General features: G+C 49.7%; 1 protein-coding gene across 5 annotated transcripts in view; it reads left to right on the forward strand.

The window, feature by feature from the left end:
• TBL1X (transducin beta like 1 X-linked) overlaps positions 1-27,299 on the forward strand; it is a 243,911-nt gene that overhangs the window by 107,201 nt on the left and 109,411 nt on the right. For 3 of the 5 annotated variants that reach the window (XM_070289705.1, XM_070289708.1, XM_070289706.1), the window contains exon 3: positions 23,100-23,252. The exons of the other annotated variants lie outside the window; for them this stretch is intronic. The gene's annotated coding sequence lies outside the window, so the exon portion shown is untranslated. The remainder of the gene's footprint in view (positions 1-23,099; positions 23,253-27,299) is intronic. 5 annotated transcript variants of the gene reach the window in all.

Consider the following 27,299-nt stretch of genomic DNA (forward strand, 5'->3'; position numbering starts at 1 on the left):
TCCATGGGGTCGCAAAAAGTAGGAGACAACTGAGCGCCTTTCACCCTCACTGTTCAGTTGCTCAGTCATGTGCTGGGGGTGGGGGGTGTTTCCAGTTTAACAATGTCCTTGGCTCAGCTCTGTCCTCTTCCCTCTGTCTTTATCTTGCCTTCTCAAGAAGTTGTTAAAGAGTTTTTCATTGCAGATAAGAGAGGTTGACTAATCTGTTTCTGTGTATCCCATCTCGTACCTTTTACAACCCATGTTTGCTGTTTTTTCTTCTGCATAAGAACAGCCATGAAAAAAAAATCGCTTTCAGCGTGATTTATCACCACCATTTGTAACTGGTTTCTAAATAGGGTGTTTTTTTTTTTTCCTAATGGTTCTCGGATCATTGCGATGCAATCTACTTAAGTACTCTCCACTTGAAGGGGAAAATCAGTGTGTGAGTCTGGAGTGAGGGTGGAGGGGCCTTGGGGGGTGCTTCTGAGCGTCTGGGGCTTTCACAGATCCTGGTGTTTACCTATCGCTGGAAAGTTAGGACGTGAAGGCGGTGAAGAATGGCACTGCGGTTCTCCTGTGTTCCGTATGGTGGAGAACTCCGGCCGATTTTCACGCCTGATACGGTGACTGAACAGGAGACGTGATGGCCGGTGAAGGCTCGGCTACCAGCCTCCCGAGAACAATGTGTTCTCCCTGTGTGCATGCCTCCCTGGGTCCTGCTTAGCTACCGGAAACCCAGCCTGCTCTGGGGAGCTCGTGCGTGTCTCCTGGGGGTGGACAGCTTAGCCTGGCTCCCTGCACACCCCAACCCCCAGTGTGTGGAGGCCCCCCATGAAACCCCACGTCTGCTCATTCAGATCCTGCCTGCCTGTCCAGGGTCTGGGGTGCTGGAGGGAGGGCTGGCGGGTGACAGCGCTCAGCTGTTTGGAGTGTCGTCCGGGTTGGAGAACCCCCGGGGAAGGCCGTTTAGAATCTGGGGGCCTCTTCCAGCCCCCAGTGTCCTCCACTTGCGCACGCTGCCCAGATCAAGCCTGGAGAGGTGTGCGGACCGCTGGAGGGGTGGGGTTGATCTGAGGGGGGGTAGCTTTGCTCTTGCCCCAGCTAGAGGGCTCCCTGACCTTCTCCCCTCACCCTCCCCAGCAGCCTTTGGCTGGGATGCCTGCCAGCATTCACTCCCCAGCCCACACCCAGCTCCGAAGCGTCCCCCCCACCTTTTCTTAAGCCCACCATCGACCCTAAGGCAGCCTTTACCTCCCCGCCCCACCCCCACCATCGCCTCCCCTCTCTCCCTGACTTAACACCCCCGCCTGATACTGCCGGAGCTCCCCACTATGGACTACCCCGCCCACCTGAGACCCCAGAGAGGTGCCAACAGGAATTGCTTAGGAAAAGCGAAGTCACTCAGTTGTGTCCGACTTTCTGCGACCCCATGGACTGTAGCCTGCCAGGCTCCTCCGTCCGTGGGATTCTCCAGGCCAGAATACTAGGGTGGGTTGCCCCTCCCTTCTCCAGGGGATCTTCCCAACCCGAGGATCAAACCGGGGTCTCCTGCATTGTAGACAGATGCTTTACCGTCTGAACCACCAGGGAAGATTTTCTTGGGAAGGACCAGCATTTATAGAGCAGGGTGAACTTGTTTGAGACTCGTTTGAAAGCACCTCCAAGAATTTTTTTATATCCATGCATATGTTGCTGTAATAACCTCCCCACTTTTAGGTATCTGTGTTCTAAAAGGGGCCTTCTCTGGTAGCTCAGCTGGTAAAGAATCCGCCTGCAATGCATGGGGGAAACCTGGGTTCCATCCGTGGGTTGGGAAGATTCCCCTGGAAAAGGAAAAGGCTACCCACTCCAGTGTTCTGGCCTGGAGAATCCCGTGGACTGTACAAGTCCATGGGGTCGCAAAGAGCCGGACGTGACTGAGCGACTTTCACTTGACTTTACTTCATTCTAAGAGGAACACAGTTGTGTCCCGGTGTGTGTTAGTTGTCAGGGATTCCTAGGCCGTCATTTGATAGCTCTGGGTATTAATTGTACTGGGTCGTGGGGAAAATTTCTCAATGACAGCATTCCGTATTAATGCAGCCCTCCCTGCCCGCACCCCCTACCCCCGCTTTCTGCTTTACTCTCTTTCTGGGGTTTCTTCTAGGAATTTGTCCTTAGCCTTCTTTAGTGGTGAACTTCCCGGGTGGCTCCGCAGTAAAGAACCTGCCTGCCAATGCGGGAGCCCCAGGAGACGCGGGTTCGATCCCTGGGTTGGGAAGATCGCCTGGAGCAGGGAATGGCAACCCACTGCGGTATCCCCACTGGAGCATCCCGTGGACAGAGGAGCCTGGTGGGCTACATTTCATGGGGTTGCAGAGTCAGACACAACTGAGCAACTGAACCTGCATTTTGTGGTGCCTTGCCTAGAGAGGGGAGAATTATTTCAGAGCCTAACTTCTCAAGAATCTACAGGAAATACATTTTTAGCCTTGAGGGATCCTTGTATTGTCCTTGGAGATTAGACATGTTGAAACAAAACTTTTTTTTTAAGAGCCAAAGACTAGAATCACCATGTTGTACCTCGGTGGGTTTATTTTGGTTTCTTGTCTCCAATTTATTCACATAGACCTGTATTCTCGCAGCCTTCCCCAACTGTGCCTACAGCACAATTTGCATTCCCTCTGTCCAAGGCAGACGGCTTGAAGAGCATCTTGAAATTTCAGAACCTGCATTTCATTGTCACCTCGGTGTCAGCTAGCCGAGTGGAGATGTCACTCTTTCAGAGGTCTCCAGAGCAGTGCGTGGGTGCGTGTTCAGTCACTTCAGTCATGTCCGACTCTCTGCAACCCCATGGACTGTAGCCCACCAGGCTCCTCTCTGTCCAGGGGATTCTCCAGGCAAGAACGCTGGAGTGGGTTGCCATTTCCTCCTCCAGGGGATTGTCCCAGCCCAGGGATCGAGCCCACGTCTCTTCTGATTTCTGCACTGGCAGGCAGCTTCTTGACCACGGAGTCACCTGGGGAGGCCCACTCCAGAGCAGAGTTTCAGTTGAGCCAAGTATAAGTTCCATGATGTGAAGACGTGGACACAGCCAGACAGGCTGGAACAGAGCTGGCCGGGTGCCCGCCCTGCCTTTGCAACAGCCTCTCACCTCCGTGATGTTCTCCTTTCTCACCTGTGTGTTTGCACAGCTGCGCTTTTCTTCTAGTGAGGTTACAGAAGGTAGACTTTGCAGGGAGTGGAGCTTTGGCATCCTGGTGAATGGGGAGGGGACTTCAGAATGTCCAAGTGAGAGGGCAAACCCATGTCCTGAGTCTGTGCGTGGTCTAGCCCCTTGGCCCTGTAATATACACGGTGGTTCTTAGACCCCCCTCTGACACTCAGACTCGCTCAGGGGGCTCGCTCAGTGGGAAAGAATCCGCCTGGCCCTTGCAGAAGACGCAGATTTGATCTCTGGGTCGGGAAGATCCCCTGGAGAAGGAAATGGCAACCCACTCCAGTACTCTTGCATGGAGAATCCCACGGACAGAGGAGCCTCGAGGGCTACAGTCCATGGGCTCGCAAAGAGTCGGACATGACTGAGCACCCAGCTAGATAATGGTCCGACGACAGGAGAGCCCTGAAGGTTTTGTTGCCAATAATAAGACTAGATGGGCGTATCACGTTTTATTTCCCTTTGCTGGCAGCGAAGTGGCTTAACAGCTTTGTTGATAAGACCGTGCTCAGTATTCCGTGTTTGAAATGTAAATACCTTTTTGCCCAAATGTTAACCTGGCTTCAGGGTTTTGATGTAGAGGGTTCATATAATAAATAGTTCCCTTGATTGAATTGCTGGCTGCATGGCTCCTGGGTGCCGCCGCCTTTCAGACGCCCTCCTTGCCAGCGTCTTGCCGGCTTTTAGGGAGAGGTCGTCAAACGTGAAAAGGAATCCGGAACTGTGGTTTGAATCCCTGGGACATTGGAAGAATTGAATGCTAGCAGGGGAACCAGGGAGGGCTTATAAATCTTTTTCGTGTGTCCGCACCCTGGGTGGGTTTGGTCACCAGCCTGAGTTGAACACAGTGCCAGATTCTCTCAGCTAACATCTGGTAACAGTATCCCTCCAGTCCGCTCCATGAAATCACGCAAACTGTGTTGGGAACAGTACTTCCTAAAGGTTTAGGCAATTCTGTTTCCATGTCATCATTTACATACAGTGGGTTCTCCCAGACTTCAGGAGGGCTGAACATCACGTAAGTACACGGGAAGCCAGTCAGCTGTGGCGTATTTATTTATTTTTGCAGTGTGTGCTCGGTGACCTCTCACAGTCCCCTGCACTCCGCACAGTTGATTTTGTAGATAAAATCACAGGGAGACTGTTTAGGGAGGGAACAGACAGCCGCACTCATGACTGGGAAGACGTTGCAGGCAGACGCGTGGCTTCATTAGTGGAGAGTGGATGTGAAGTGTTTTGCAAGTACTTTGCAGATGCTGAGCCAGGATGGTTAGATGTGGCCCTCGTCAAGCTGCTTACGGCTCCTAGGGAAGATGAGAAATGCTTATTGTTATTTCTCGCGCCAGTCAGCCCTCTAAAGTCTTGAGTGTGTCATAAGCACAGGTCAATGAAGTCGGCCGTTCAGCACAGAATAGCACCAGGGCAGTTTTACCTCCGATTGGGGCCATCAGGCAGGGTCTGGAGTTACTGGTGGTTGTTAACAACTTGGGGAAGAGTGCTCTGGGTTTTTCTTGTGGGTGGAGGCTGGTGGGCAGGCCAGCACCCCTGCCCCCCCCCGCCACGAGGAGTCAGCATCATCCCCCAGCATCCTTGTCTACCCGGGACAGCCCACAACGTCCGCGGAGAGGGTCCCGCCTCCTGGGTCGGCATCACCGCCCTTGTTAGGACCTCCCATGCTCCCATCTCTGAGGTTCTGAAGCCACCCATTAAACGCCCTTCCCTCTCCGTGTGGCCTCTTCTGTTCAGGGGGAGGTAAGTGGCCCCCTGGATCTGGCTTAGCATCTTGCAGGGGCAGAAGGGGAACCCCGAGGTCCTCACTCCCCACCGTCTAGAGTGCCGCCCACCTACACGGCCCCCCGCCGCCTTCCGTTGTAGTCTCTGGAAACGCACGTGTCAGCATCTCCCATCGCCCTCTCTGGGATGCACGAGTTTCATCTTGTTTTAGATTTCGCTTTAAATTCATTCAACCAGGCTTTTCCCCTGGTGGCTCAGACAGTAAAGAATCCGCCTGCCAATGCAGGAGACCCTGGATTCCATCCCCTGGGTCGGGACAATCCCCTGGAGGAGGGAATGGTAATCCACTGCAGCGCTCTTGCCTGGAGATTTCCACGGACAGAGGATCCTAGTGGGCTGCAGTCCATGAGGTCGCAAAGAGCCGGACAGGACTGAGCAGCTAACGCTTTTGCTTTTCACTTTGAACTTGTTCATGGAGGCTGGTGGGTGTGTGTGGGGGTCTTTGCTGGACATGTGCGAGAGGATGGGAAGTCATCACAGGGCTTTCAGCTGTGAATCCGGGTATGGACGAGGTTTGTCTCCAGGGTATACACAGGAGTCCATAATGTGCCCAGGATCGTCCTGTAGCTGTCTTTTTTTGTCACGTAAAGGCAGACAGTTCACTTGACTGACTCAGTGAAAGGGTGCAGAGCAGTTGGGCTTCCCAGGTGGCTCAGTGGTAGAGAATCCACGAGCCGATGCTCCAGGAGACCTGGGTTCGATCCCCTGGGTTGGGAAGATCCCCTGCAGGAGGGAACGGCAACCCACTGCAGTATTCTGGCCTGGAGAATCCCAGGGACAGAGAACCCTGAAGGGCTACAGTCATGGGGTCGCAGGGAGTTGGACCCGACTGAGCGGGTAAACAGCAACAACACAGAGGCGCAGGAGGTGGTGTTCAGCCCGAGCGGGGAGAGCCGTGTCCTGGTGGAGGGGGCTCGCAGTATCCCCAGCCTTCCTGGGGAAGCCCAGGGAGTAAGCTGGTGGGGGACCCTGGACGCCCACATCACAGCTTACCTTAACCCATCACACCTGGAGCATCTCGTTATGCATAATTAGGTGGAGGCTTTACATAATTGACATTGACGCTCAAACATTCATGAAGGAAAAGTCATAAATGAGACTAATCATTAAGTCTTCAGTGGATACGAGGACCCAGGGTAAAGCAAATTAGAAATATAGATTCAACACTGATAGAAACGGAGAGGGGTGTTTAAAAGCCTTCAGGCTTGAAGCTGAGCCAAAGAATTGATGCTTTCGAACTGTGGTGTTAGAGAAGACTCGTGAGAGTCTCTTGGACCGCAAGGAGATCCAACCAGTCCATCCTAAAGGAAATCAGTCCTGAGTATTCCCTGAAAGGACTGATGCTGAAGCTGAAGCTCCAATCCTTTGGCCACCTGATGCGAAGAACTGACTCATTGGAAAAGATCCTGATGCTGGTAAAGATTGAAGGCGGGAGGAGAAGGGGACGACAGAGGATGGGATGGTTGGATGGCATCACGGACTCGATGGACATGAGTTTGAGCCAACTTCAGGAGATCATGAAGGACAGGGAAGCCTGCTATGCTGCAGTCCATGGGGTCACAAAGAGTCAGACATGACTGAGTGACTGAAGAAGGGAGACTTGGAGCATAGCTGCTGCTTTATTTTAGAATGCGAGCTTTGTTGTCACGCCAGAGGACTGAACTGCCCCGACAGTGGACCCTATAGAATTCTTCACCCTTCATTTATTTCATGAAATTCTGGGGGCGTTTTTCCTCCCAGAGATATTAATTGGGAACAACAGTGGATGCCCACTCTCTCATGGTTTTCTAGCCCACACACATACTCAGCCACCCACTGGTCAGAATATATTCTAAATGCCGAAAGTCAATGGGCGTGATAGACACTGATAGAATGCTTTTTAAAAAAGAACGAAAGAAAGAAAGAAATGCATGATATGCCCAAGATTTATGGGAAATGTTTAGGTCAAGCAGCCCTTGAGTCCAGAGTGTATGTCCTTTGGAAGTTGTCCCGTGGGATGGCCCTTGGCCCTTGGCAGCCCCCGCTGCTGCATGCTCAGATGTTTTATTGAAGCAAGAACCTGAGCAAGGAATTCTGAGCCCACCCTGGCCCTGTCTTTAGTCAGTGTTGTCCTTCAGGTGGCACTGGTGATAACGAACCTGACTGAGACTTGGCTTTGATCCCTGGGTCAAAGAAGATCTCCAGGAAGATCCCCTGGAGAAGGGAATGGCAACCCACTCCAGTATTCTTGCCTGGAGAATCCCATGGACAGAGGAGCCCGGCAGGCTACAGTCCGTGGGGTTGCAAAGAATCCAACACAAGCGACTTCACACACACACACAATCTTGATCTCAGAGTCAACTACATCACATATTAGAACCCAAGGAGAAAGACGGGTTCCTTGTTCCTGCTGTCTCGATCTTTATCGTGCCATCTGAATGTGGCAGTAACAGCGATCCATAGTGAATGGCTAAGCTCAGAATCCTGTGTGAATAAGTGGGCATGGGATACGGGCGGATTCTGGGTGGGAGGCATAATGAACATCTGTGTCCTGCGATGGGTGATACCCGAGCGCTCACAGGCGTTAAGAGGTGGGAGAGGAGCAGAGACGCTGACAAGTACCCAGGGTTGTGTTGGGCCAGGGCTGGCCGTGAGCTTCCAGGAGATCTGCGGGCTGTTCTGCCAGGCAGGCTGACCCTGGGAAACTCTTCCTTGCACTTGGACGTGAGACCCACCCCCAGCTGGGGCTCCCAGGTGGAGACAGAAAAGAGTCAAAGCTTCTCCTGGGTTCACAGGAAAGCCGTAGCGGTGATGAGAACTGTAAATGTGTTTCTCCACCCAGGCTTCGGTTGTTGGGAGCTGGCTCGGTCTTGGTGAGGATGAGGAATTAGCTGGTAGAGCCCAGGTTTTTGTGTGTGTGTGTGTTTTTTTTTTTTTGAAGCACAGTAAAGGACAGGCCTGTGCCACTTGGCAACTTTTCTATAGGGGCCGGCCGTGGTTCCTTTAATGAAAGGTCATGAACATGGTGTGTGAGTGGGAGAAGGGTTTGGGGGAGAGTGGATACATGGATAGGGTAGCAGAGTCCCTTCACTCTCTACCTGAAACTATCACAGCATTGTTAACTGGCTATACCCCAATACCAAATAAAAAGTTTTAAAAAAAATAGAAGATAGCAAACAGAGTTGGCATTAAAAAAAATTTTTTTTGAGCTATTTTATTTAAATGCCCTGGACCTAAAAGTACCTAGCATAAGAACTTCCTTGGTGGTCCAGTGGTTAAGACTTTGCCTTCCAGTGCAGGGGGTACAGGTTCTTTTCCTGGTCGTGGAGCTGGGATCCTGCATGACTCATAGCCGAAGGACCAAAATATAAAGCAGAAGCAATATTGTAACAAAATTAATGAAGACTTTAAGCATTTTTTCAAGTGTCTAACGTATAGTAGATGCGTGCCGTGTGTGTGTGTTCAGTCGCTCAGTCATGTCTGACTCTTTGAGACCCCATGGACTATAGCCCGCCAGGCTCCTCTGCGGATTCTCCAGGCAGGAAACTGGAGTGGGTTGCCGTTTCCTCCTCCAGGGGATCTTCCCGACCCAGGGATCGAACCTGCATCTCCTGCATTGGCAGGCTGATTCTTTCCCACTGGGAAGTCTGGGAAGCCCTATAGATGCATGCCAAATATTTGGTCAATAAATGAATGGATTAATAAATGGCTTTGAATGCTATCTCTATTTCTTTTAAAAGATCATGAACGTTGGACTTCTCTAGAGTATTCCTGACACTTCCCGTTTGGGGAGATCTCTATAAAATGGGAAGGTGCTCTGCCTTCGAAATGTCAGTCATTTGTGAACCCCACAGAAGCCCGGGAGAGACTGGGAGCCCCAGTGAGAACACCTGTCTGGTCTGCGGTTGTCCGCTATCACAGGGATGTATTCAACCTGCATCATTGGTGGGAAATCAATCTTTGGCACTGCTGTGTCTCGATTGGATCGATAAATCTCCCTAGGTCTTCATTTGCTCTTAACTGCCTGTGATGGAAACCCAGCAGGTCATCACAGCTTGGAGAAAATACCAGAGAACAACGTTCCTTCATAAGAGAGAAGACTCCTGACCCCGCCTCCACTTAGGTAATATTGGTAAGCATTGCTGACCCCTGTTGGAAATGCTTGTTGACAGGAGCTTAAGTCATAAAAGCTTGCCTGTGCTTTCCCGCGATCTGTACAAAGCCATGCTTCATCATATAGTCTTTTCATAATATTATATCTGAATTTAATTCAGTGCAGCCAACCCTTGCTGAGTGTTTTTGTGTGGATCGAGCATTATGCTGGGTATGGGAGGTACACCGATAAATAAAACTTCTTTTTTTTTTTATCATCAGATTGCACTGGGCAGGCCTGAAAATGGCCAGACCCCTCAGTCACAAGGGAGCAGAGGGACAGGTCTTCTTTCTTGGTAGAGGGAAGACAGACGAGTCAGGATGTGTGGACTGAGTTACAGGCACTTAGGGGACCACTCGGGAGTTGGTTGAATGAAGTAATCAGCGCATGTTCTAGGGCATTACCTGTTTTTGTTTTTTTTTTTTTTAAAAGAAAAATCTTCGTACATCAACTGAAAAAGTCTTTTATTCATTTATTTATTTTTTAACTCTGCTGGGTCTTGATTGTAGCGAGTGGGTTGCTCTTTGTTGCGGTGCGTGGGTTTCTCATTACGGTGCCTTCTCTTATTAACGAGCACAGGCTCCAGGGCACACAGACTTCAGTAGTTGCAGCCCACCGGCTCAGTAGTTGTGGCAAATGGGCCCAGTACATGTGACACACGAGCTCAGTACTCAGGCTCAGTTGCCCCACAGCATGTGGAATCCTCGCAGGCCAGGGACAGAGCCTGTGTCCCCTACCTTGGCAGGCAGATTTCCAGTCACCAGCCCACCGCGGAAGCCCCAGGGCGTTACCTTTCTCAGCAGTGGGATCCGAGACTGGGGGTGGCAGAAATCTGGGGTTGCAGCTCAGGGCCTGGAGGACGGCACCCCTGTGCCCCACCATCGGCCTTCACCAGCTACTCTGTGTCCTCACAGAAGGACCAACGTGAACATCTGGGTCAAATTGTGCTGGGACCCTGGTGCCCGCGAGCGGGCCCCGTGGAGATTTCAGGAACGGGCTGTTGGGTGAGGGCTGGCCTCCCCTGGGGGAACGTGCTCCCCAGGCTGGGTTACACGTGTGGAGTGTTTTATCACATAAATGACAGAGGTTGCAGACGGCTGTCCAGCTTTGGGCAGCCTCTGTAAGGACAGAGCTTGTTTCTGGAAGGGAGGAGCAGCCACTGGCCAGTCCACACCCCTGGACGTGTGACCTGGGACGTCCACTGCCCCGGAAATGGGACGTCTGGGTGAAGATCACTGGAAGGAACTAAGGCTCGTGATGTCTTTGACGTCTTCCATCCAGACCCTCTCATTTCACGCTGCCAGGGGCTCCGCTTTCTCGTTCAGTCTACCCGGGCCGCTCTGCCTCTCCTCTGATGAGGGGTGCGGTGAGGGGCTTCAGAGTCTCGAGTGGCCAGCACGAGATCCCAGGGAAGGACGTGCAAGCATTTGCAGCCCTGGCCCACTGCTGTGTGCCTGGAGTGAGACTGAAATGTTGGCCACATCCACGGGAATCTGGGCATGAACAGCCCCCCGATGGCGTTTTCTCTTCTTGTCATCATGATCATAAGCAAACGCTTTTTTTTTTTTTGCAAAGAGATAGTTAATGACCAATGGCGGTATTCTGTGCCACGCGTCACCTTGCAGAACCGTCCGTAACATCTCAAGGCGCTATGGAAGCTCAGTGCAGGGACTGCAGGCAAACAGTCTGTGATCATTAAGGACACGTTTGTGTTCAAGTTCCTCTCCTCCCCTTGAAGACTGGGAGTGTTGGATTTCCGCTTTCCTCACCACCAGTTTTCATCAAGAGGCTCTTTAGTTCTTCTTCACTTTCTGACGTAAGGGTGGTGTCATCTGCATATCTGAGGTTATTGATGTTTCTCCCAGCAGTCTTGATTCCAGCTTGTGCTTCATCCAGCCCAGCGTTTCTCATGATGTGCTCTGCATGTAAGTTAAATAAACAGGGTGACAGTATACATCCTTGAGGTACCTCTTTTCCTATTTGGAACCAGTCTGTTGTTCCATGTCCAGATCTAACTGTTGCTTCCTGACCTGCATACAGGTTTCTCGAGAGGCAGGTCAGGTGGTCTGGTATTCCCATCTCTTTCAGAATTTTCCACAGTTTGTGGTGATCCACACAGTCAAAGGCTTTGGCATAGTCAATAAAGCAGAAATAGATGTTTTTCTGGAACTCTCTTGCTTTTTCAGTAATCCCGACGGATGTTGGCAATTTGATCTCTGGTTTCTCTGCCTTTTCTAAAACCAGGAACCCCATGTTTCTTTGCAACCCCATGGTCTATATATAGTCCATGGAATTCTCCAGGCCAGATTGCTGGAGTCAGTAGCCTTTCCCTTCTCCAGGAGATCTTCCCAACCCAGGAATTGAACCAGGGTCTCCTGCATTGCAGACAGATTCTTTACCTGAGCTATCTTATAAGATAGATGCTATTTAATAAATTATGATAGACTGTGTCCTTTTGCTTTTACAAATATCAGGAAAGCCTCAACGTGGTGGTGTTTGTTCTTTCTAATAATTGGTCTTGGTTGACTGCTCATGGAATAACAGAAGCCACAAGTTCAAGAGGTAGTTTTTTTTTAAATTGGATTATAATTGATTTGCAATGTTGCATTAGTTTCAGGTGTAAAGCAAAGTGAATCAGTTTTACATACGCATATATCCACGCTTTTTCAGATTCTTTTCCCATGTAAGCCATGAGGGAGTATTGGGTAGAGTTCTCTGTGCTATACAGTAGGTCCTTGTTAGTTACCTATTTAATATGTAGTAGTGGAGAAGGCAATGGCACCCCACTCCAGTCCTCTTGCCTGGAAAATCCCATGGACGGAGGAGCCTGGTGGGCTGCAGTCCATGGAGTTGCTAAGAGTCGGACACAGCTGAGTGACTTCACTTTCACTTTTCACTTTCATGCATTGGAGAAGGAAATGGCAACCCACTCCAGTGTTCTTGCCTGGAGAATCCCAGGGACGGGGGAGCCTGGTGGGTTGCCGTCTGTGGGGTCACACAGAGTCAGCAGCAGCAGCGTGTATGTTAATTTCAGTCTCCCGATTTTTCTCCCCACCCCAGCTCCTGGTAACCATAAGTTTGTTTTGTACATCTGTGACTCTCTTTTATTTTGTAAATATATTCATTTGTACCAGTGGTTTTCTTTTTTTAAGCTTCTGCATATAAATGATATCATATGGTATTTGTCTTTCTTTGTCTAAGATACTCCACTCAGTACAACATTCTCTGGGTCCATAGTGTTGTAAATGGCATTATTCTGTTCTTTTTTATGGCTGACTAAGCAGACTTAGCCCTTAGTCACATGTGGAACTTCATCCGCGTGGAGTCGGCATTCTTCTCAGTCCTGTTAAGCGTGATGCGTTGACTGATAACACTGGAGAACTCCTGGAGTACGTGAAGATCCCTTGACTTTGCAGACATCCTAAAACGTGAGCGGTAAAGGTGGATGACTAAGGACGCACAATGATACGAGCTAGTTTTTTCGGCCCCTCTCAAGAAGCCCGCCTTTCTGCTTTCAGAGAAGCCATGTCAGAATTTTTAATTCATTCTTCAAAAGGGCTCATTACCGGGAGGCATAGAGAGATTCTCATTATGGCGATGGTATCTCATCCGTGCTGAGATTTGATGTACGGACCCTGGGGGCCTGGCTGAACTGCAGTTTCAGGGCCTCTCCTATTGGTCTGAAACCCACATGCCACCTTGGTTTTTAGAATAATTATCTAGCGATGTTAAACACAGTAGAAATTAAGGAAAGATTTTAAAATGCATGCATGGACACGCATGTAGATACCAGTCATGCAAACAAACTATGCTTTTGATCTGTGCATTTGTGGACAACATTTTTCAGCCCCGAAAATACAGCTTGGTAATGTGGAACCTTGTACCTCGTCCCGCTCCGTCCCCACCTCAACCCCAGCTTCCTCCCAGGATGTGGAGGGGATGCGGTGGAGCCCTGGGTGATTGAGGTTAAATGTTGGGGTGGCCACCTGGGTGGAGAAGGTCTAAGTCCCAACCCAGGACCAAAGCCAGCCAGAGGGACCTTTTCCTTATGTGTGGATTCCCTGACAGTCTTTGAGGGGATTCCTTTTATTTGATTTTTTTTTTCTCTTTTAATGAAATGAATGTCTTATGAAAATTGTTGTTACATACGTTTGGAAACAGCATTTTAGGAAACTCTTGTCTTGATTATAAAGCAGGTTAGAAGCCATGCTTGTTAGTGGTCATAGCACTTTCGCAGGGCAGCCCTAACAAAATTCCACAAGCCACGTGACTTCCAGCACCAGGAGCCCATTCTCTCATGTTCCTGGAGGCCAGAAGTCTCAGATCGCGATGTCACCACTGGCCCTCTGCTGAAGGCTCTGGGCGGGCTCCTTTCTTGACCATCTCCTAGCTTTCGTGGTTTCCAGCAACCCTGGATGTTCCTAGACACAGATACGTCATCCTGGTCTTCGCCTTGTCTGTGAGTCTTTGTTCACACGGTCATTTTCTTACATGGACACCATCATAGTGGGTTAAGAGCCCATCCTGCTCCACTGTGACCTCATTTGATGAATTCTGTGTATGTGATTGGATGTATTTTCTTTTTTTCTTTTATTGACATATAATTGACCTACACTGAGCCGTGAAAGGAGTGAAAATACTAGCTGCTCAGTCGTGTCTGACTCTGCGACTCCGGGGACAGTAGCCCGCCAGGCTCCTCGGTCCATGGGATTCTCCAGGCAAGAATCCTGGAGTGGGTGACCTTTCCTTCTCCAGGGGATCTCCCCAACCCAGGGATCGAACCCAGGTTGATTCTTTCACCACCTGAGCCACCAGGAAAGCCCAAATTGACCCTCAACACTATGTTAATTCCGGGTACATGACGAATGACTCGATACGTCTGTACATGACAGATTGATCACCATGACAAGTCTAGTTACCATCTGTCACCGTACAGACGTATGACACTTACTGACTGTATACCCCAGGCTCTGTGTTTCATCTCCTTGATTCACTTTGTAGCTGGAAGTTTCTCCCTCTTAAGCTCCCTTGTTCATTTCACTCACCTTCACCTCCTGCCCCCTGCCAACTACCTCTTGCTATGAGTCCTTTTCTATTTTGCTGTGGTTGTTCATTTGTTTCAATTTTTAGATTCTGTGTATAAATGCAAGCAGTATTTCTCTTTGACTTATGGAGTTTCATGCAATACCCTACACTGACTCGAAGGACATGAGTTTGAGCAGGCTCAGGGTGTTGGTGATGGACAGGGAAGCCTGGCGTGCTGCAGTCCATGGGGTCACAGAGAGTCGGACACAACTGAGTGACTGAACTGAATAGCCTATGGGTCCATCCATGTGGTCACAGATGGCAAGATTTCATGCTTTTTTTATGGCTGAGCCATTTTCCTGTGTGTGTGTGACATTTTCTTCATCCGTTCATCTCTCAATGGACGCTGAGGTTGCTTCCAGATCATGGCTATTCTAAATAATTCTGCAGTGAACGTACGGGCATGTATATCTCTTCAACTTCGTGCTTTTGTCTTCTTCAGGAAAATGCCTAGAAGAGGCATTGGCTAGCTCGTGCGATCATTCTGTTTGTAATGTTGCGGGGAAGCCCTGTACTATTTTCCGCAGTAGCTGCACCAGTTGACTTTCTTAGCGTCACTGCATCGTACGGGTTCCCTTTTCTTTCCATCCTTGGTGACACTTGTTATTTGTTGTCTGGCTGGCTGAGCCCACGCTCAACAATCTGACAGGTGTCAGGTGGGTATCTCATTGTTTTTTCACTTGGCGTTTCATCTTGATGAATTCTATCCGCAACCAACCTATTTCCAAATGAGGTCACACTCTAAGGTGTCCAGGAAATTGGACCACAAGATACCTTTTTTGAGGGGGTGCCCAGTTCACCCCATGGTAGTGGTGATCTCCTTTTACCCTTGGCCATTTACAGGGCGGGTGAAGAAGTCCAAACTGGTATAAATTCTTGGCCTTTAATCAAACGAACGAGCCGGCAGAACAGAGCTGCAGGTGCGGCTACCTGCCACCTGCCAGGCCTGGTGTTGTGGGGCCTGGGTGACCATCATACCCACAAGCCCCAGGGGACTGTGTCTTTCCTGACATTTCTGGGAGGTCTGGGAGCTCTCGTGGCCTGTCCGTCAGGAGGGGGTGTTTTCGTGAGCCTCAGTTCATGGAGGTGCGGGCGGCTTTGCTGGTTCGTGGAGCCTGTTCTCGGTCACAGGTGAGCAGGAGGTGGTGGGCTTTGCCTTGAGACCAGCCCGGAGGGCTGCTGCTTATGAAGATGGGGTTCAGGGGGTGAAGTGGACAAAGTGGATACTATGGGCCCGCTTAACCTGATCCCTGGAGTAGTCCGTGATGCAACCACGTGACGTTGACCGTGCGAAGCCCCCAACCGCCAGGGGAGGCTCTAGAGTCCACGCTCTGTAGTGCAACCCCCTTCCATTTCCCAGCAGAGGTGATCGAGGGTAGAACCAGTTGTGCCCATGAGTGGTTTTGGTGCCTGTAATCCCCAGGCCCTTCCATGCAGTCTTGTCCAGTTTCCTCCGGAAGAAATTGCACCGTGGAAGACTCCTTGGTGCCTAGAGTGAAAGTGGCTCAGTTGTGTCTGACCCTTTGCGGCCCCATGGAGACTGTACGGTCTCCAGGAATTCTCCAGGCCAGAATACTGGAGTGGGTAGCTGTTTCCGTCTTTCCAGGGGATCTTCCCAAGCTAGGCATTGAACCCAGATCTTCAGCATTGCAGGCGGATTCTTCCCAGGACTGTTGGAGTGGGTCTGGCACGTATTTCAAGGCTTCCTGACACTTTTCAGGGAAACGTGTTAAACAGACAACACGTCAGAAATGCTCCGAACTTGGAAGTCTCAGAGCGCGGTAGGTGAAACCTTGACCTTGGGTTTGCTTCTCTTGGCGACGGTGGCTTCACGTGGTAAACAGCAGGTCGCCTGGGTGCCCCGTCGCTGTGTTCAGCCCTCGGGGATGGACCTTGGGGCCTTGGACGATCAGCTTCCAGGAGCAGTTTGGACAACGGGGAATATAATTTCCCATCGTAATTACAGCGCCTGAGCCCGATCCAGCTCCAAAATTAGGGCCCCAGTTAGAATATGTACACATCCACTGTTTCTGAGCCCTGCTGTGAGAAAGTCTGCTAAACAGAAACGGGAATTCTGCATATGAGAAAAATAATCTAGAATAGTTGAAAGCCGCAAGTGGGGACTCTTCTGTCAGGTCGATCTATGCTTTAACGACCTAAGCAGGATATTAAAAAGCAGAGCCATTGCTTTACCAACAGAGATCTGTCTCATCAAGGCTACGGTTTAACCAGTGGTCATGTATGGATGCGAGAGTTGGACTGTAAAGAAAGCTGAGCACCGAAGAATGGATGCTTTTGAGCTGTGGTGTTGGAAAAGACTCCTGAGAGTCCCTTGGACTGCAAGGAGATCCAACCAGTTCCATCCTAAAGGAGTTCAGTCCTGAGTGTTCATTGGAAGGACTGATGCTGAAGCTGAAGTTCCAATCCTTTGGCCACCTGATGTAAAGAACTGACTCATTGGAATAGACCCTGATGCTGGTAAAGATAGAGGGCAGGCGGAGAAGGAGGTGACAGAGGATGAGATGGTTGGATGGCACCACCGGCTGAATGGACATGAGCTTGGGTAAACTCCAGGAGTTGGTGGTGGACAGGGAGGCCTGGCGTGCTGCAGTCCATGGGGTCTCAAAAAGTCGGACATGACTGAGCAGCTCTGAACTCCTTAACGATGATGTAACACACAGCACAGCGTCTCAAGACCTGATGGCAAGACTTTGCTAAAATAAGGCAGACACGTTTAGGATTCATCTCATTCTGAATCAAGAGCTTTACGCTTGACTGGAAAGAACTTTTCTTCTAATCTAATGGGAAATGGTGGGTCATGGCTAAAGAACCCACAGGCCAATGCAAGAGACGCGAGTTCCATCTCTGGGTGGGGAAGATCCCCTGGAGAAGGGAATGGCAACCCACTCCAGTGTTCTTGCCTGGAGAATCCCACGGACAGAGGAGCCTGGCGGGCTACAGTCCGTGAGGTTTCAAAAGAGCCGGACACAACTGAGCACCAAACAACAAACGACAACAATGGAAAAAATGCCACTTTTGTACCATTCGGACGTGAAAGTGCCTGGCTGAGGGGAGCAAGTGATTGCTGGGGATTTAGGGGTGAGAATGTCAGTGTGGTTTCTAAGCGTGCGTGGTTTACCTGGTAGACCCGGTTTTACTGAAAGAGAGCTATGTGATGGGGGCAAGATAGATGCATGTAGTTTCCTGGGTCTTACGTTTGCAGGTGTTTGTGTGTTTGCATGCTTGGTTGAAGGTAAACGAATGTAATTAGATGCTAATTGGCTTGGAGGGGGTGGCGAGTTGTGGGGAGCGAATGAATGGGGTTAGTTTCTATGCCAGTGTTCTCTGATGTCCACCAGTGCGTTCCCAGTTCCAGCCCCTGTGTTGTTTATCCGTTGGGGTGTGAGCGATCACCCCAGCGCTCCACAGCTGAACACTGCAGACACGGATCATGTCCTGTGGGTTCTGAGACTCCGGAATCCAAGCACGGATGAGCCGGAGTGTTCCCGCTCAGGGTCTCCCATGAGTTGCAGTCGGCGCGTTGGCCCCAAGACCACAGTCTCTTGAGCCTAGTGCTGAACTGGAGGCTCAACCCCAAGCCCGTTCACGAACGTGGCAGTTGGTGGGAGGCTTCAGTCCCTCCCGTCTCTGCAGGGCTGCCCGTGACCTGGCTTCCCCAGAGTGCATGATCGAGAGAGAGAGAGAGAGAGAGAGAGAGAGAGATAGTACAGGAGGGGAAACAGAGTCCAGGAGAAAGAGAGAGAAGGATGGTGCTGGGACTTCCCTGGTGGAGCAGTGAGTAACACTAATCTCCCAGTGCAAGGAGATCTTCCAGCCCTGGATGGGGAACTAAGGGTCTCATATGCCTCACGGCACAGCCAAAAATAAATAAAGTAACAACAGAATAATTAAAAAAAAAAAACATAAAAAGAAAGTGCTGGAAGCCACATGCTTTCACAACCTGATCTAGAGGGGACGTGCTGTTCCTTCTGCCGTGCTCTGTCGGTTGCATAGACCAATCCTGGTCGGGGTGGGTTGGGGTGGTTCCTGGGTGCAGATAGCAGCACGGTGGGGCTCCTTGGATTTCATCTCAGAGGCTGCCCAGGGCCTTCTCTGGCGTCTAGTCGTTAGGACTCCATCCTTAAGCTGCACAGGTTCGATCCCTGGTCGGGGAGCTGAGATTCCCCATGCTACACGGTAGGGGCACATAAACGAGAAAACAAAGGAAAATGCATGTGAAGAGGCTGCCTACCACAGCCTTTTGTTTTCTGCACCCGTAAGTTGCCATCTTGGTTAGAGAATGACTCACTTGAGTACGTAGTCAACTGTCAGCAAGCGTGGGGAAATTTCTGTAGGTGTGTCTGTGCCCTGACATTTGGATACAACAGAATCTGCATGTAACGACTGTCACTTTGCTCTGTGTGTGTCTGTGTGTCTGAATGTGTGTGCTCAGTCGTGTCTGACTCTTCTTGACCCCGTGGACTGTAGCCCACCAGGCTCCTCTGTCCATGAGACTCTCCAGGGCAAGAATACTGGAGCGGCTTGCTGTTTTCCTTCTCCAGGGGAATCTTCCCAATCCAGGAATCGACCCCGAGTCTCTTGCATCTCCTGCACTGGCGGGCAGATTCTGTCCCCCGAGCAGCATCTCAGAAGCCCGTCGCTTTACTACCTAGCTAAATGAAAATAATGCACCTGTTTTGTGCTCTCCACGATATTCTTGGACAGAAAATTGCTTTCCCTCCCGCAAAATGGAAACATCCGTTGAGCCTGCCCCCGGTGGACGTGGCCGGTCAGCTCTCCCATCTCCTCCTTGAACTTGGGTAAATAAATCGTCAGTGCCTGCCTGAATTATTGCTGCCTCTGCACGTCCACCTTCTGGCCCCAAGACATTTAGGAAAGGTTGCCCTTGCCTTTTCTAAATAATGAATTGCCTTTTTTTTTATTATTGTCTTCTAGGCAGTTAATGGGGAAAAATATGAATGAGAATTTTTTCCGTGCCCTCGAGCTCTTTGTGACACTTTCAAAGATGATAACATCTTTATTGCACTTCAGTCTCAGCGCTCACATCCTTCATTCATTCCGCAGATAGCCTCCATGTGCCGGTGAGGCTGTAAAAGTGCAGGGGTAGAGTGCAAGCTCAAATGACCTCTTTACGGTTATTTAAAGGCACGTCAGGAGAAGGCAGTGGCACCCCACTCCAGTACTCTTGCCTGGAGAATCCCATGGACGGAGGAGCCTGGTGGGCTGCTGTCTGTGGGGTCGCACAAAGTCGGACGTGACTGAAGTGTCTTAGCAGCAGCAGTAGCAGCAGATAGAAGAAAGGGCTTCCTTGGTGGCTGAGACTATAAAGAACCTGCCTGTCAGTGTAGAAGACCCAGGTCAGGAAGATTCCCCCTGGAGGAGGGCATGGCAACCCACTGCAATATCCTTGCCTGCAGAATCCCAGGGACAGAGGAGCCAGGTGGGCTACACGGTCCACAGGGTGGGTCGCAGAGAGTCAGATAGGACTGAGCATATAGACAGAAGAAGTGAACCCCGGTGGGTAGGGAACTGAATTTTGTGAATTCTGCACCTGCCGGTTGACTTAATGAACATTTCGGAGGATCCTGAGTCAGGATTCTCTTGTTGTTTGCGTTTTCTAGAAAGGCAACTGCTATGCAGAAAGAGGAGTGGGTTTCCAGGATAGGGAGCCGGACCTGGCCCAAGGTGGACCCCAAAGGATCTGACCCCCAGACGAGCTGCGTCAGCAGCCTTCATGTATAGAAGCCTTTGCACGTGGAAAGGCTGAATGGGAAGACCTGACTTGCCCTAAATGCCGCTGGTCTCTTTGGCATGAGGTTGGAGATATTGCCACCTTCACAGCTAGTGGCCATCATGCTGCTGTCCAGGGCTTTGCCAGTATCTTCTCCCCCTACCCCAACTTTAATTTTTCTCCCATGGACACTCATCTTCCTTGCCTTTTCAAGTTCAGCTAAGGCAGATAGCCAAAATTCCTAAGGGAGGAAAAGCGGAAAGTCAAAGAGAAATGAAAGAAAATGGCATTTTGAAGGATGGAAATGCAACTTGATAGGATCGTGTGTGTGTGTGTGTGTGTGTGTGTGTGTGTGTCTGTGTGTGTGCACGCGTGTGTTTCCTCCTGGGTTGCCAAGACCGGGGACTGCTGATGTGTCTGAAGATTTGGAATGAGGCTCGCTCATAACCGTGAAAGAATTATTGGTGGTTTGGCCACAGTAACAGCTGTTGACCCAGATGGGGGTGAGTTTGGAAACCTGTGTGTGTGCGGATTTGCTGCCCAGAGACATGGGGCTTTATATAGGTGGCAAGCACAGCCACTCCTGAACAGATTTCTTAACCATCATGGTTGAGCCGCTTTGCTGGAATAGTGAGACCCCTCTCTGGGCATTTCATCAGAAAGCAGCCATTAAAAAGAATGCATTTGAATCAGTTCTAACGAGGTGGGTGAAACTGGAGCCGATTATACAGGGTGAAGTAAGCCAGAAAGAAAAACACCAACACAGTATACTAACACATATATATGGAATTTAGAAAGATGGTAATGATAACCCTGTATGCAAGACAGCGAAAGAGACACAGATGTACAGAACAGACTTTTAGACTCTGTGGGAGAAGGCGAGGGTGGGATGGTTTGGGAGAATAGCATTGAAACATGTAAATTATCTTATGTGAAACGAGTCGCCAGTCCAAGTTCGATGCATGAGACAGGGTGCTCAGGGCTGGAGCACTGGGATGACCCTGAGGGATGGGATGGGGAGGGAGGTGGGAGCGGGGTTCAGGGTGGGGAACATGTGTACACCCGTGGCAGATTCCTGTCAATGTATGGCAAAGCCAATACAATATTGTAAAGTAATTAGCCTCCAATCAAAATAAATAAATGAATTAGAAAAAAGAAATGAAGCACGTATACATGATTTTAAAAAATTTTGTCCACTACATATTGGATTATTTTTCACCTTTAACCTTTTCTTGATCCATGTCCCCTTTCTGTCTTGGAATTCCATCCCCATCACACTGAACTCAGTCACCGCTCTCCATGTTTCTTTGGGCCGGGGCGAGGTCTCGGACTTTGCTTGGTTTTGGTGGCTCTGTTCTGAGGGATACCGGCCACGACTTTCGTAGAACGTCTCTCACTTTGGGCTTGGCAGGTGTGTGCCCCGTGATGAGGCTGGGGTTGTGTGGGGAGCATAGACCACAGAGACGGGCCCTGTGATCATGTCGCCTCAGGGCGGGGACACATCGCCTCAGGGCGGGCACTCTCAACGCGACTTAGCGCTGATGAGCCTGCAGAGCTTGCCCTCTGCTCAGGGTGTGCGTTTGCAGAGTCTCTTCACTATCGAGTTACCGCTTTTCCCTCTCGTCTGTCCACACTTCTTTCAAAGCCCATGCTCACTGGTGTAGGGGGAGCAAGGTAAGCTTCACCTCCTGGAGGCTTTAGGTTAAACTGTTTGAATGCCAGGCTTCCCCAGTGGCTCAGCGATAAAGAAACAGCCTGCCAAGGCAAGAGATTCTGGTTCAATCCCTGGGTTGGGAATATCCCCTGGAGAAGGAAATGGCAACTCACTCCAGTATTCTTTTTTTTTTTTTTTTAACTTTTGGGGCCTGCACCATGTGGCTTGTGGGATCTTATTTCCCCTGCCAAGAATTGAACCCGTGCCCCCTGCGTGGGAAGCACGGAGTCTGAACCACTGGATAGCCAGGGCAGTCCCCCACTGCAGTAATCTTGCCTGCAAAATCCCATGAACAGAGGGGGCCTGGCGGACGCTATAGTCCACAGGGTCGCAAAAGAGTGGGATACAACAGCGTCTGCTTCTGCTGAGTCACTTCAGTCGTGTCCGATTCTGTGCAACCCCATAGACGGCAGCCCACCAGGCTTCGCCGTCCGTGGGATTCTCCAGGCAAGAACACTGGAGTGGGTTGCTGTTTCCTTCTCCAGTGCATGAAAGTGAAAAGTGAAAATGAAGTCGCCCAGTTGTGTCTGACTCCTAGCGACCTACCAGGCTCCTCCGTCCATGGGATTTTCCAGGCAGGAGTACTGGAGTCGGGTGCTATCACCTTCTCCGACGATGGCGTCTAAACAGCAGCAAATTTAAACGCAGGTTTCTTCACTCGTCGCTTGATGGAAGATAATTCAGCCTTGTTTTGGAATATGAGTCCAGTAATTCTAGTTTGGGGTCGTCTCTCCGTAATAAACTGTACCCATGATGCACCCTCTACGGTTTCTGGGGTTGAGTCCCGTGAAGCGCAGTGGTTCCCGAAGGAAACCGTCTCTGCACAGAATCCATCTGCATGCTCACTGGCTTTTCTGAGATCTCTTCGGTCTTGTTCACTCCACCAGTGTTCTCATGATGCCCTTTTTTATGTTGGGCTGCTCTCTGCACCATGCACACAGCATGTGTGATCCGAGTTTCCCTGACAAGAGGTCAAACCCACATCCCCTGCGGTGGACACTCAGAGTCTTAACCAGCGGACCTTCCAGAAGCCCCTCGTGGTCCATTTTTGTCTGACCACGTGTCTATTAGTCTGTAACAAAGCATCCAAAGGAGTTTTGGTAGAGGGAAAAAAAGACTGTCTTCCTAGCTGATAAGCATATGTAATATTTCGTTACATTTCATTGATGGAGTAAGAGGCCCCATCACATAAGTGGGTTTGGGGCCCCATCGACACACTGGGGTATGAAGGCCCAGGGTACCTGGCTCAAGTGGAAAGGGCCCCTGGGGCGTCCACTGGATCACGGATTTCCAGGGCCTGGGGGTGGCTGTCAGCGCACCTACAGTCAGCCTTGGTGATTTCAGCGAGAAGGTCACTGGGAGGCCTTGTTAAGAGACCTTCTCCTTCACATTATTTTTAGAAGCAGCAAATATCAACCGTAAATATTTAATGTTGTGTTTATAGACTCTGGCATCATAAAACTTCACAAGGTGACTCAGAGGAGGCTGATCACTGTGAACCCCCGAGGAGAAGGAATCTCCGCCCCTGCCCTGCCCCGCCGGTACACCGCACTGTGAAGAAAGCCCTCGTTGACGTTCTTAGGAAAGAGGTGAACAGGTACATCACTGTCTTAATTCATCTTCGTCATCCTCGACAGATGAGGAATTTAGTCATTATTCCTTGCAGGCTAGTAGTTTCGGTCCCTCTTTTCTGATTGTTTAAAAGCAACGTGCTGCATAGAATGAGCAATTTGGGGAAAAGATGGAGAGAGAGAATGGAATCTGAAAACAAAATAAACACCTGAGCCCACCCCCATCAGACTGTTGGTGCATTTCCTCCCAGCTGCCTGTATTCCTGTGCATGAAACGTCAGGAGGTTCAGCTTTGTGACCCGGCTCTCCCAGCTTAACCTTACGGAGTGAGCCTTGTGATCATCGCCGACGTTCATTGGAAACATTTTTCAGGCATCCATCCCGTCAAGTGCATGTACCGTAATTGATTTCACACTTGTTGCCGGAGCTTCAGATTGCTTCCAATTTTTTTTTTTTTTTTTTTTTTTACTTTGGGAGAGATGGCTGGGAATGGGGCTGTAGGGCCCTTGAGACCGATTACCAAATTGCTTTCCTTGAAAGGTTGTGGCAGTTGTTCCCTGTTGCCAGAGCCCAGGGTGGAGTGTGCTGGGGTGGGGGTGGGGCCCTGCCTCTCAGACAGCTCAGGACATTGTGGTCAACTGAGAAGGGGATGCAGGCACTTTTTTTTGTTGTTTTTGGATTTCTTTGATTGAAAAAAAAAATGAGGTGGAATATTTCATCCTGTTTGCCAGTCTTTTGCATTTCTTTTTTTTGCTGTGACTTGGATGTAAGTTGTTTTGCAAGCAATGGCTCAGGTTCTGTTTGGGGTTACACTCTCTGGGTTCCACGTGAATGCCAGCTGTTTTAATAAAGACTGCACTGTCAGAGTTTCAGCTACACGGGCCGTTTCTGGCATTTGCCGGGAAGTTGAGTCTCCCGATTGGAGCCAGACTGTGAGTCTGCATACTGGGGCTGCGTCCTAAATAGGAGTTGAGTCCAGAAAGCAGGAAGGCAGGTCAGCACATGAACTTATTACTGAGATTATACCAAAATACGTTCTTTGCTCATTAACTCTTTGGCCCTTTCTTTAAAGCTGGGTGGGGCGGGGGGGGGCGGGGTGTGTGTGGGCCGTGACTGCTCATGGATGAGAATTGATGCCTTTGAATATCACTGCTCTACATGGATTCAGCGCATCTCACGATTCCTAGTGTGTTTATCAGAAGACGGTGTTTTTACAGAATGACGTCTGTAGGAAAAGCGCAGATTCTTAGGTTAGCCTGCAAAAGACCTTAAAATATTTATAATTATCAATAGGCCAGCTTGCAGTTTGTTTCTGCTTGTCATTAGCACAAGTTTGTTTCCCAAGGGTGTGTGTCCAGGTGTGGATGAGTGTGTACGGGTGACGTGTTTTGTTGTGCAAATGAATTGATCGAATGTCTCTGCTGTGTCTTTGAAGCACGGTGCTGTTTCTTGGCACACTAGGGACAAGGAGGCGGGGATTGTTTGTTTTCTGTGTTGCTCTGAAGTCATCAGTGAGATGTCTCTGCATTTGCTGTTACTTCTCTCTCCTTTCGCTGTTGTATAACATCACACATTTGGAAGGCTTTGCAAAGATCTATTTCAGTTCCTCCTTTCAGAGAGTTTAAGTATTTCTTTTCTTTTTTTTTTTTTTTTCGTTTCCAAATCTGGAAAGGAAAGGCGAGGGAAAAGATGATACAGCAATGATCAGTAGAAGGACTCCCCTGACGGTCAGGTGGTTAAGACTCGGCACTTCCATCGCAGGGGTTGCTGGTTTGCTCCCTGGTCAGGGTCCTAAAATCCTGCATGCCTGTGGATGTGACCGCAAAAAAAAAATTCATCGATAGATTATTAAAAAACAAATGTGATGATTTTGGGGTACGGTTCTTGTCGCCTTGTAGCTTAACGGTTTTCGCTTCTCAATGACGTGTGAATGTCTTTGCTCTAGATTATGTTCAGTAGGTGAGCCATGAATCATTTCCTGCCAGATTTCAATCGATGAGGTAATGAGTGCGTGGAGAAATGACCTTATTTCTGTAATAACATGCATCTTCTCAGGTCTCAGGGTTCTTTTTCCTCTCAGTTTGTTACTGCTGCACACGAGGAGTTGCCTTGTTTCTACCTGTCTATGTGGATCCTACCTACTAGGACTTTTCTTGTTTCTCCATTCTGTGTGATTACGCACAGAAATGAGGGATGGGGAGAGGACTCACTCCCAGGTTCCCTTCCCCACGGTGGCTAGAGGTCAGAGATGCTCAGTTTGAACTCCGTTTCCCAGATACGTGCACAGTACCGGTTCCAGCTGTGGGCAAACGGTTCCAGCTGTGGGCAAACGGAAGCCATATTCCCTTCACCCAAGTAGTAAAAGTAGAAAGCTCTCCTGTACTATCGTACCATTGCTGCAAAATAAACTCCTTCTCCTTAACACCAACCTGGGCTTGCCTGGTGGCTCAGCAGTAAAGGATCAGCCTTCCAGTGCAGGAGACTCGGCTTCAATCCCTGGGTCGGGAAGATACCCCTGGAGAAAGAAATGGAAACCCCTCCAGTGTTCTTGCCTGGAGAATCCCGTGGACAGAGGAGTCTGGTGGGCTATAGTCCCTGAGGCTGCGAAACAGTGGAATACGACTCAGGAGACTCAGAGGCTAGAAAGCAACTTAGTGGCCAAGCTACTCAACCAATCCATATCTGGATGGTGTTTTTTTTCTTTCTTTCTTTCTTTTTTTTTTTTATTGTTAATTCATAGTAGAACTCAAAGAGACAATAAAGGGCCTCTTGCAAAAGGAGGCCTTCGAGTGTTCAGTTTGTCGTCACTGATGAGATGCACACAGCTCCCTGTGCTGGGAGCCTAAGCATCTCTAGCTGTGGGTTCTCCAGCGCTTTGAGTGGGCAAGGCTGAATTAAACCTTCAAAGTGATAGCTGACAGTGTAAGGGGCAGGAAGCCTTGTCTAACAGGAGGTTTAATATAACAATAACAGCAAGAGAAACTGTCTGTAGTCCTGGCTAAAATATCTGTTCAGCAGCACCCCTTCTTAAACAGAATGTGTGCAAGCTCAGTCGTGTCCGACTCTTTGTAACCCTTTGGATTGTAGCCCGCCAGGCTCCTCTGCCCATGGGATTCTCCAGGCAAGAATACTGGAGTGGGTTGCCATTTCCTGGTCCTGATCCAGAGGGTTGAACCCATTGAACCCGTGTCTCCTGTGTCTCTTGCATTTGCAGGCGGATTCTTTACCCGCTGAGCCATCAGGGAAGCGCATCTTAAACACTGAAATTTGAGCTGTACTGTCGACTGTGGTACAGAGTCCATTGTAGCATCGTCACCCTTGGTCTCCCATGGCAACCTGCTAGGAAGAGGGGTGCAGCTCTGGTGACGTCACCCCCCAGGCTATAGACGAGAGAGGCTCAGCCAGACGGGATCCACACCCAGTGCTCTGCAGTGAGCCCTGGAGTTCACCGCGAACCTTGCTGTCTGCTGGGCCAGGTGGCTCTGAAACTGGAAGGTGTAACAATACACACTCAGATGCGAGGTCAGTGTTTGCCCACAAAGCGAGCAACCTGCCAGTGACCGTGGTTCTTTTTGAGACCCACAACCCTTTCAGGTGTCTTAACAGAACTTGTGATAAATCCCTATATTTAAAAATCCTCCAACAGAAAGTTGCTTTTTTTCCTAGAGAAAGGTGGTCTGCATTTAGAACAATTTGTGATTATTAATCTGTCTTGAATTGGTCACGGAATAAAAAAATGATGTGAGGGGCATCTAATTAAAATTTTGCAGTAGACACAAAAGAAGCTTTGTAAAAAATGCTATGGTTTCATCTTGCTGACTATTAGCAACACATTTTAGAGCCTGCAGGCACCATAGAAACTGTCTGGGTTTTTGCACTCTCCAAATAGAAGTAGAATGCAAACCATAAGTTTAATTTAAGGTTTTCTAGTAGCCACAGTAGAGAAGTAAAAAGAAATCATAAATTATTTTTGCAATATGTATCTAAATATATGCTGCTGCTGCTAAGTCACTTCAGTCATGTCTGACTCTGTGCGACCCCATAGACGGCAGTCCACCAGGCTCCCCTGTCCC

This window comes from Ovis canadensis, chromosome X (genome assembly GCF_042477335.2).
Source record: "Ovis canadensis isolate MfBH-ARS-UI-01 breed Bighorn chromosome X, ARS-UI_OviCan_v2, whole genome shotgun sequence".
Lineage (NCBI taxonomy): Eukaryota > Metazoa > Chordata > Mammalia > Artiodactyla > Bovidae > Ovis > Ovis canadensis.